Genomic DNA, 10487 nt, shown 5'->3' with positions numbered 1-10487 from the left:
CCAAGTAGCTGGAATTACAGGCACCTGCCATCATGCCTGGCTAATTTTTGTATTTTTGTAGAGACGGGGTTTCCATGTTGGTCAGGCTGGTCTTGAACTCCTGATCTCAGGTGATCTGTCTGCCTCGGCCTCCCAAAGTGCTGGGATTACAGGCATGAGCCACTGCGCCCCACCTGTAACCAGCTTTGAGGCCCGGAAGCAGAGACTCTAGAGACAGCTGACTGCCACCTTTCCAGGTGTCCTCCCCATTTGGGTCCCACCTGGGGGGTTAATTAAACCCACCCAGCTGTATCATAGAGTAGGGGTGGGGTGAGTGTATTTTCCTCTAATTTGGTCTTGAGGTCTCTCTCTGAGAATGGCTATAAATTCTAGCCCTGCCAACGGAGTTCCAGGGCAGGTGGTCATGGGCGTCCACAGTGTGCCTTTCATGAGATGCTTCTTTATCCTGGTGTATGGTCTGATGCCTAAGTATCCAGCCATGACCAGATGTCTCTCTCACAGGAAACTGGCTTATAGTGGAAGGCACCTTGTGGCTGTTTTCTGACCTGTGTCCCTTTATTCCTACCAAGAAAACCACTCTCTAGGAGAGTATGTGTTCAGGTGAGACACGGAGGAAGCAGCCAGCAAAACTCGGGAAATAACAGAAGCAGAGTATTACTCACAGAGGGGAGGGCAGCAGGGAGCTGCCTGGGATTCCGTGCTTAGCCAGCAAGTTGGAGCAAGAGAGAGCTAGGAGGACATGTAGGCTGGAGGCTTTGTTGGGGTGCAAGATGTTCCCCTCGCAGATTTCTGTGGGTAAATATAATTGGTGGGATTAGAGCAAGCAGGCATAAGGCATGGTGACTGAGGGGGGTCACCACGGCAAATCCATGCAGCCCATGTGGGTGTGGGGGTCAATGGGCAAGTTAGGTGGCTTCTGTCTAGCTGTCCCATGGCGAGGTGGTCACCAGGAGGAGGTTGCATAAGGCAGATACCTGGATGGATCACATTGAGGAACTGGGAAGAGGCCGAGCACTGGAAGCTGTGTCAAGAGTGACTGAGTCCCGCTTCTGGTACGAGAAAGTCTGACATATTCAGAATGGGTGCCCAAGCAACAGGAAATTGTTAAAATTCACTACAGCGGGTGATCTCCCCCATCCAGCAGTGTGGGGTGGTGGTGGTGGTGGAAGCAGCGCTAACTGGGACCCAGGCGTCCCGAGTGCAGGCCCTGCTCTCTCAGTGGAAAGAGCAGCTGTCATCTACCACGGGCCTCGCTGTTCACCGGGCACTGAATCAGGTGCTCCACATGCATCAGTGAAGAAAGGCACTGTTGGCCGGGCATGGTCACTCACGCCTGTAATCCCAGGACTTTGGGAGGCCGAGGCGGGCGGATCACCTGAGGTCAGGAGTTTGAGACCAGCCTGGGCAACATGGCGAAACCCCATCTCTACAAAAAATACAAAAATGAGCTGGGCATGGTGGTGTGGCACATGCCTGTAGTCCCAGATACTTGGGAGGCTGAGGTGGGAGGATCACCTGAGCCCGGGGAGGTCAAGGCTGCCGTGAGCTGTGATGGTGCCACTAGACACCAGCATGGGCGACAAAGTTGTTTTTTTTTTTTTTTTTTAAAAAGGTGCTGTTGTTAGAGACGAGAGTCAGAGGTTCAGTTACCCAGCTAGTGAGTGGCAGACCCCAAAGCCTTAACCATTGCTCTGACCTGACTCCCAGAGTGAAACTGTGGGGCCTGCAGCAAGTCCTGCCCTTCTGTGGGTCTTGTGTTGCCATGCATGCTCTTAAGGGGACACCTTGTGTTCCACAAACCTCCTCTGCTCCAGTGTCCTGGGGTCTGCATTTCTGGGGTGGGGGGCATCCCTGGGAGCTGTGCCACCATGCCCTGCTGCATCCAGTCTGCTGTGACCTTTACTAAGAAGATGACCGGTTGACTTGGGCCCTCTCGACTCCAGCCTCCAAGGCCCCTTGCCATTGAGGGCTGACCCCTGGCCCTATCCCTTCCTTACCCACAATGGGGAGTAGAGGTGGCCAGGACCCATGGTTTCTCCACCCTGTGTTAGTGAGGCCTCAGGCTGGTGGGGCTGGAGTCCTGTGGGATACCCCGAAGTGAGAAGGAAGTTGGTGGCTCCAGGGAACTGACAAAGGTCAGTGTGGCTGGAGGGTGTGTGGGGGCAGGGAGCATGGTGGGAGGGAGGCTGGAGGCTGGACAGAGGCCAGATTGTGAAGAGCTCTTGGGAGCAGTTAAGAGTTTTTAGGCAGAGGAGGCACGTGATCAGGTTTGCATCTAGAATGACTGAGAAAATGCCTGCAACTGTTAAGGCAGTGTTAGGCACGTAGGAAGCACTGAATAGCCATCAGGCCTGGCTGTGATGCTTTTTCTGTTGCTCATTATGAATACCCAGACTCCACTGCTTACTAGCTGGGAGAACCTGGGCCAGTCACTAACCCGGGGGACTCATTTTCCTTACCAGTAATGCAGAAGGATAAGGAATTTCCTCACAGGGGTTTTATCAGGATCCAAGAGCTAAGTAGGGGATTTCATCTCATCTCAGTTAATCTGCAAACACTGAGCCAGCCAATCTCAGCTGCACAGCCAGGGCCCTTCCTGTGTGTCACACGCCTCCCTTCTTCTCAGTCAAGACATGGCAGTTCTTAGTCACGGGATCTGGAAGGGCCCAGCTGTAATAAGGCACAAAGCTTAACCTTCTCCAGTTCTCTCTCTTGTCCTCAGCCTTAGCCTACAGTGGCAGACCCTGCCTCCTCCTCAGCCTCTCCCCCTAGCCTGAAGCCCTGGCTGAGGGGCCCCCAACCTTAAGAGCCCATAGAGATTCCCACAGGACCTGAGGGAGTTATTATTATAATTGTTATTATTTTTTGAGATGGAGTCTCACTCTGTCACACAGGCTGGAGTGAAGTGGCTCAATCTCAGCTCACTGCAATCTCCACCTGCCAGCTTTAAGCAATTCTCCTGCCTCAGCCTCCCAAGTACCTGGGATTACAGGCATGAGCCACTATGCCCGTAATTTTTGTATTTTTAGTAGAAACAGTGTGTCACCATGTTGGCCAGGTTGGTCTGGAACTCCTGACCTCAAGTGATCTGCCCGCCTTGGCCTCCCAAAGTGCTGGGATTACAGGTGTGAGCCACCACACCTGGCCTGAGGGAGTTGTGAGCCTTCTGTGAGCCTCAGTTTCCTGGTCCGCAGAAAGGGAATAAGAATGCCTGTCCTATTAGTCTCCTATTACTCCTGTTACAAATTACCATATATTTAGTGGCTTAAAACAACACAAATGTATTCTTTACAGTTCTGGAGGGTCCAAAGTCCTGAAATGGGTTGTCAGGGCTGTGTCCTCTGGAAACTCTAGCGGGGATCCATTCCTTTGCCTCTGCTAGCTTCCAGAAGCTGTCTGCATGCCTTGGCTCCCAGCCCCATCCTCCAGCTTTGAAGCCAGCAGTGTAGATTTTCGTCTGTCTTTCAATGCTTCCATCATCCCATTGCCTTTACTCTCTCTGACCCTCCTGCCTCCCTCTTGTCAGGACCCTTGTGATGACATTTGGCCCACCCAGGTCATGCAGGATAATCTCTCCATCTCAAGTCCCTGAACAAAATCACATCTGCAGAATCTCTTCTACCACATGACCTAACACAGCCACAGCTCTGGCAATTAGGATGTGGGCCTCTCAGGGGGCTGTTACTCAGCCTACCGCACACACCTTGCAGAGCAGTTGTGAGGATGACATGAGACAAGACAAGTGAAAGGCTCCCAATGCCTGGGACAGGCAGTCAGTCCCCTTTCTCCTCTCCTGGGGCCTTTGTCTCCCCATCTGTAAGACGAGTTCCCTGGCAGTCCACACAGTCTGAGCCCACATCCTTCCAGCGTGCAGTACACACAGGCAGACTGTCCCTTCGGCAGCCAGGGGTCCTAGGAAGTGGCAGACTTGAGCCCTGTCCCTGACGCCTCTTCTCCCACTCCCTCCCAGGGGCAGGCCTGTTCTCAGTTCCCGGTGGTGCATTTCCCATCATTCCCAGGGACGGCTGCTGGGAAAGGCTGAGCTCACCACTCCCCGGGGAGGGCGAGGGTGGAGGAAGGAGAAGGGAGAGGCCGGCAGCAGCCACTGCAAGAGATGGGAGAGGAGAGGCCATGGAAGGAGACTTGCAGCGGGAGAGGCTGAGGTGATGACCACTCAGAGGAGGGGAAGAGGCTGGGCAGGGCCTCCGATCCGGGCCTTCGAGAATGGTCAGCTTTTCCTCAGCCCCTCACCCCAGGCCCTGCTGCTTGGTTCCTCTGCCGGCTGTCCCATCTCAGCCAGCCCCTTCTGACAGGCCCTGGTGGCCAGAGGAGTGTGTGTGTATGTTGGGGATGAGAGGAGGGTGTCACAGGCCAGCAGGGGCTGAAGTGGGGTGCTGCCACCGGACAGGAATCCAGGAATCCCCCACTTCAGTGAGAAGAGGACCATTTCAGCCAGAGTCCACCCCTCACTTCCCTCTACTCAGAAATCAGTCACCATTTGCCCTGGGGCTCACCATCTGCCTTCACTGGACCTTACTTTTTTTGTTTACCTGTGTGTGGCAGGTGGAGGGCTGTGGGAGAGGCAGTTAATAACACCATTATGGGATTTGAGAGGGTGAAACGAGATTGTGATTTTGAACTGATTTTTGAAATGTGCAGTCTGCTATGTAAGGATGTGCATTCCATGCATAGCCTGTTCCTTTAACGTTCTCTTCTGCAATTTGACAATCTGACAAACTCTTCATTGTGCTTCAAGTCCAGCTCAGGTGTCACCTGCTCTCTGTAACTTTCTCAACAGTGCCCTGCCCGTCCTAGAAAGAGTGGAGCTGCTCCCTCCTCGGAATTGCTGTGGCCTCTTAATTTTTTTAATTTTTATTTTTTCTTGAGACAGAGTTTCGCTCTTGTTGCCCAGGCTGGAGTGCAATGGCACCATCTCAGCTCACTGCAACCTGTGCCTCCCGGGTTCAAGTGATTCTCCTGCCTCAGCCTCCCAAGTAGCTGGGATTACAGGCATGCGCCACCATGCCAGGCTAATTTTGTATTTTTAGTAGAGACGGGGTTTAACCATGTTGGTCAGGCTGGTCTCAAATTCCTGACCTCAGATGATCTGCCTGCCTTGACCTTTCAAAGTGCTGGAATTACAGGCATGAGCCACCACGCCTGGCCCTGTGGCCTCTTTATAACCCTCTCATAGGGTGCCTTTGGTGGGCTGGGTATTGGTTTGGACATCTGTCTCCCCTACCCTATGTGGGCAGTACATTTGTAACAGACCCCTCTGCTCCTTAAGGTCACTGTGGTTGTGGTGGGACAGAGGCAGTGTGGCAAAGGCAATTGGGGAGCTGGCCTCCTGGGGTCTGGCCTGTACAAAGTTGCCACATGTCGGTCCAGCCCTTAGAATTGAGCAGACCACATGACTGACTCAATCAGATTCACATGAACCTGAACTAAAAGCAGGTGACCAAATCATTCAGGTCCTTCTCTCTCTGTGGTATGAATGCCCATGCCCACTGCCTCCTGCTGATAATCAGACAGCACAGGGGCCGAATTGCTCATGAGGTTTCCTCATGAGGGTGAAATGTGAGCCAAGGGACGGTGCTGAAGGAAAGGCCATCTAAGTCTTAAGGAAGCACATTCCGTAAGCTCATCCACCACACTCCAAACCCCCTGGGAAGCCTGTGTCCCACTGCCTGGTGCCAGTTGGATACACAGAGAGTATCAAATAAATGTTGGAAACAATGTAGCATGGTGACCAAAGGCTCCTCCACTTCCTGCAGGTGTTCTTACATGCGATTCCTTATACCTTTCCCCTCCTGCTAGACTTTAAGCCCCACAGAGGCAGGGCCCTGGATGGCCTTGTTCCCCTTGGTGTTCCCAGTGCCTCTCAGTGCACTCACCCACCTATGTTGAACCCAGGTTACATGCCAGGCGCATACAGACGTCGGCCTTTCATCCCCCTCAACACCCTGGAGCAGGCTGTGTTGCCCTATTATCCAGGTGAGGACAGGGAAGGTAAGATGCCATGTCCAAACACAGCCATTAAATACCAGGGGAGAGAGCGAGACCCCATTCCCCATTGCTCCCCACATCCATTTCCATTTGCGCAGTTCTCCCCAAGGTTTGGGATCAGATGGCCTGAGCTTCTAGGTTGTGGCAGGCAGAGCTGGTTCTGGGGCGGTCACTCCAGATAGGTTGGTGGCTAAGAAGAGGGCCAGCACCGTTCCTCCTGCGGGCTTACTACCCCTCCTGAAGCCATACAAGGGAACTGTTTTGAGGAGCAGGTGGAAGGTTTGGGGGTTGCATATTACCAAGTCCCAGTGTATGTCTGGGGAAAGGTCTGGAGATGCTCTAGAATGCTCCTCCCCTGCTCCCTGCCTCACTGAGGCACAGCTGCTCTTGGTTGGCTTTGCTGTGCCCACCTTATCTGCAAGCCTGTGTGTTCTTGGAAGTAATGGAAATGCGTTTATTTAAAATGCTCGATAATTCAGCCTTGTCCTAATATCAGGCCTTTGTCTCTGCTCAGCACTCTGGTCCCCCCAGGGCTCCTCATATACCCATTATTTCCTCCCAGCTACCTAGGATCCTGTGAGGTAACGTGACCCCCAGTGAGAGCCTGTAAGCCAGCTGAAGCCAAGGTGGACAAGGACCTGCCCAAGGCCACCAGTGGGTCTGCTTGCTGTGGTGGGGATTAGTATTCTCACCATTCACAGAGCTCCAACTCTGTGCCGGGGCCTCATTTCAGTCAAGACAGCTGTGGTGCAGGGTGATGAGGCTACAGGCCTGCCTGACCCTAAGCCTGTGCCCTTAACTCCTTTATGGTGCACCTTCTCTGTGCCAAGCACAGGCCTTGCCCTGGAGGAGCTCCCATCCTGGGGGGCAAGTTCTCAAATGAATGATTCCCATCAAGGCAGGGGTGTGAAATAGGTGCCCTCAGAGAGGCCTGGCAAAGCTCCCTGAGGGAGCAGGGCTTGAGCCCTCTCCTCCAGGGGTCCCTGCAATGTGGGGTCAGGCCCACCAGGCAGGCTGCCTGAGCACTTTGATGCTGGCTGTGCCCATTTGTGGGCCTCTGGCCTCCCCAGGCCACCTTCTGAGAATACAGGGAGCTGTGTGGGCAGGAAAAGGAGCAGGGGCTTTGGGGCTGCCAGGCGGGCATTGCCTCCCCTGAACTGGGTAACTTTTCTCTTCCCCTGCCTAGCCTTCAGTTTCCAATTCTGTAAAATGAGGATACTGGCTTTTTCTCCTTGAGTTATCCTTGAGATTAAACATAAATATTTAAAGTACCTAGCACATGACAAATTAATAAATGGTATGTCTTAAAATAATCACTGGGCACAATGGCATGTACCTGTAGTTGCAGCTACTCAGGACACTGAGGTGGGAGGCTCACTTGCACCCAGGAGATCAAGACCAGCTAAGGCAATATAGTGAGACCCTTTCTCCAAAATGTTATTGTAGGGCTTTTTTTTTTTTTTTTTTTTGAGATGGAGTCTCACTCTGTCGCCAAGGCTGGAGTGCAGTGGTGCGATCTCAGCTCACTGCAACCTCTGTCTCCCAGGTTCAAGCAATTCTCCTGTCTCAGCCTCCTGAATAGCTGGCATTATAGGTGTGTGCCATCACACCCAGCTAATTTTTTTATTTTTAGTAGAGACGGGGTTTCACCATGTTGGCCAGGCTGGTCTTGAATTCCTGACCTCAAGTGATCCATCCGCCTTGGCCTCCCAAAGTGCTGGGATTACAGGCGTGAGCTACTGTGCCAGGCCAAATTTCTTAATAAGAAAATATGCCCAGATTGTTACCAAAATCCAGTCAGATTGCTTTTCAGTGAACAGGCATTCAGCAAACATTTACTTAGTGCTGTCTCTGGGCTCGCTTGGGCCTTGGTCATAGGGCCTGGTTTCAAATGCTGGCTCAGCGACTCCCTGGCTCTACTCAGTGGCCTGAGCTCCTGGGCCTTGGTTTCTGCCTCTTGCTCTTGGCCCCTGGGGCCTCTGGTGAGACTAAGCTCATAAAGTGTCGGCAAAGTACTTTGTGGATCGATGCTAACTAATAGCAGTTCCCTGGAGCTGCCGTGAGTAGGAAAGATGACTGTGGAAGTTGCTTGGACCAGGCTCAGGGCTGGCACCCAGGGAGGGCCAGTGTTGTCCTCACAGTGGGACTAAGGAAGGGCCTGCTATCCCCTGTCTCTGATGCTTTATTCCACTTTAGCCAGGAGTGGGTGCTGATAAAGTTTGGTGATGGGGATGGTGCTATCCGTGGCCACGGGGGAAGAGGCTTGCTCAGTTAGTGGCAGAGCCAGGTGTGGATACCCATCTGGGTCACATCCAGCGAGAGCTGGGGCCATGGCCTGTCCTGGGATCCTCTTGTCAGGGATCCCGCTGTTGCCCCCTGCCATCTCTCCAGAGGTTGCTGGCCTCTGCCCAGACACACAGCTGTCATAAATATGGCATGGTGGCTTCAGTTCAATGGAGACCATAAATGGGGAGTTGGAGTGGGACCCTGGGCAGGGGAGGGTGTGAGCAAGACTCCCTGTCAGTTCTGCTCCAGAGGGAAGACCTTCCCCATGTGTTAGACTGAGCTGAAGTCTGTCCTGGGAACTTCTGGGGAGAGGGAGCAGATGGGGATCATGCCCTCTAGGAGCTCCTGGTGTGAGGGAGGAGGCATGGCCCTGTCCTCCAGGACACTCCTGTCTGATGGGGCAATGTGGCTCCTATTTCCTGGGACTCCCTGTGTAACAGAGGGGACACAGTCCTCTTGTCCTCTAGGAGCTGTGTGTCTAAGGAATGAGGCATGGCCTCCATCCTGCAGGAGCCTCCAATCTGATGGGGGATCCGTGGCCACTTCCCTCGGAGAGATTCCCTATTTGAGAGGGGAGCCCTGATCTCTGTCCTCAGGAAGGACCCCTGTCTGATGGAGGCTCATCTTGTCCTCTCACTCAATAAACCTCATTTATGGCCTTCACCTTTGACCCCTTCACTTTGACCCCTTCCCCACCTGATTCATGGGGAGCTCAGGTCCCACAGGCAGCAGCTACGGACAGAGCTGGGCAGTTATGAACTTGGCTGCTGTAGGGCAGGGAGGAAGGGAAGACAGGAGACTCCTTACAGGAGGCTGCAAGAAGGCCCCCCTGCAGCAAGTGAGGGTGACATAGACGCCTTCCTGGTGAAGGTGTCTGTATGGGATCCTCTGATGGACAGGAGGTGCCTGGCTGTGACAAGTACCCACTGGGGATAAGGGGTAAGGGCTCCCCCAGGCTGGAAGGGAAACTTGAGGGGTCACTCTGGTGAGCCCCTGTCTCCATGCAGGCTGGACTGCTGGAATGGAAAGTGGTCTAGGGAGACCGTGACCATCCTTGGGGAGACCCTCACCGCCTGCCTGTCTGTGTACAGGCAGAGTGCTGCCAGCCCAGGGACATCCGCCCTCCATGGCCTGAGAAGCCCGGAGGAGGAGAGGAAACAGGACGCGTATCAGGAACGCCTTTTCCTTTTCTTTGTAACTAACCCCTCACTTGGGGCTGGGGAGAGCTGAACCTGCGGGGCTGGCCCTGGCCTGGCTGCTGCTGCCTGTGGCCCCCAGCTCAGGCTCCCTCCACCTCACAGTCCCCGGCTTTGGCACTGCTCCTGGGCTGGCCTCTTCACTCCACTGAATCTCTGGGCTCTCATCTGTAAAATGGGGTAAGACTTTCTATCTGCCTCACCAGGAAGTTTGCTTTTCCTCTCTTTCTGGGATTTACATGATTTCTTCCTCTCTCCATGAGATGTGCATTGAGTGCTTCCTGCGCACCAACCTCTGGCATAGGTGGGGATGGAGAACACGAGGAGGAACAGTGCGGGGCGGAGATGGGGGAAGGCTGTTTGGGACTTGTCTAAGGAGTTGGGGGACATCGAGTAGAAGTGTCTGAAGGCTGATGGGTGTGGGGTCAGAGAGGGTCTGGCTGGAGACGAGGTTTGGACTTACTAGCATCTGGTGGCAGCTGAAATGGTCAGGTGGGTGGAGTTGCCCAGGGAACTCCTTGTCATGGGCTCTGGGAAGGGGCCAAGGTCAGAGTCAGCTCTGGAGTCTCCTGAGAGCTGGGCACAGAGCAGGGATGGGGAGCCATGTGGCCAGGGCCTCCAGCAGGACTGAAATGGGGTCAGTGGGTTTGGTGCTTCTTGTGGGGGTTGAGACCTTTGCCTTTGCAGTGTGATGTCAGGGTGTGTGGGGAAGGGTGGATCACAGAGGATGAGGAGGGAGTAATGGTGAAGGTGCTCAGACATCAAGGAATTTGGTCAGTCAGGTTGTCATTCTTTTGCTTGTGTTTCTCATTATTCAGATTATTCACCTGATGACTGAAAGGCTACTGTGGGGTACATGTGTAGTCGGTTATATGCTGTGTGTATGTTGTATATGTGGGGGTTTGTAGACAAGATGTGTGTGGGGGTGTGATGCATGTGTGTATGTGTTTAGTATGTGTGTGTGTCTTTCTGTGCATGGTGTGTAGAGTGCGTGCACAC

The 10487-nt window shown here is 53.7% G+C and overlaps 1 protein-coding gene across 2 annotated transcripts in view; it reads left to right on the top strand.

The window, feature by feature from the left end:
- ARRB1 (arrestin beta 1) overlaps positions 1-10487 on the top strand; it is an 84851-nt gene that overhangs the window by 34153 nt on the left and 40211 nt on the right. The gene's annotated exons all lie outside the window — the stretch shown is intronic.

This window comes from Hylobates moloch, unplaced genomic scaffold (genome assembly GCF_009828535.3).
Source record: "Hylobates moloch isolate HMO894 unplaced genomic scaffold, HMol_V3 SCAFFOLD_11, whole genome shotgun sequence".
Classification (NCBI taxonomy): domain Eukaryota; kingdom Metazoa; phylum Chordata; class Mammalia; order Primates; family Hylobatidae; genus Hylobates; species Hylobates moloch.
Note: the sequence above shows the minus strand (reverse complement) of the source record. Positions and strands in the feature narration are given on the sequence as shown.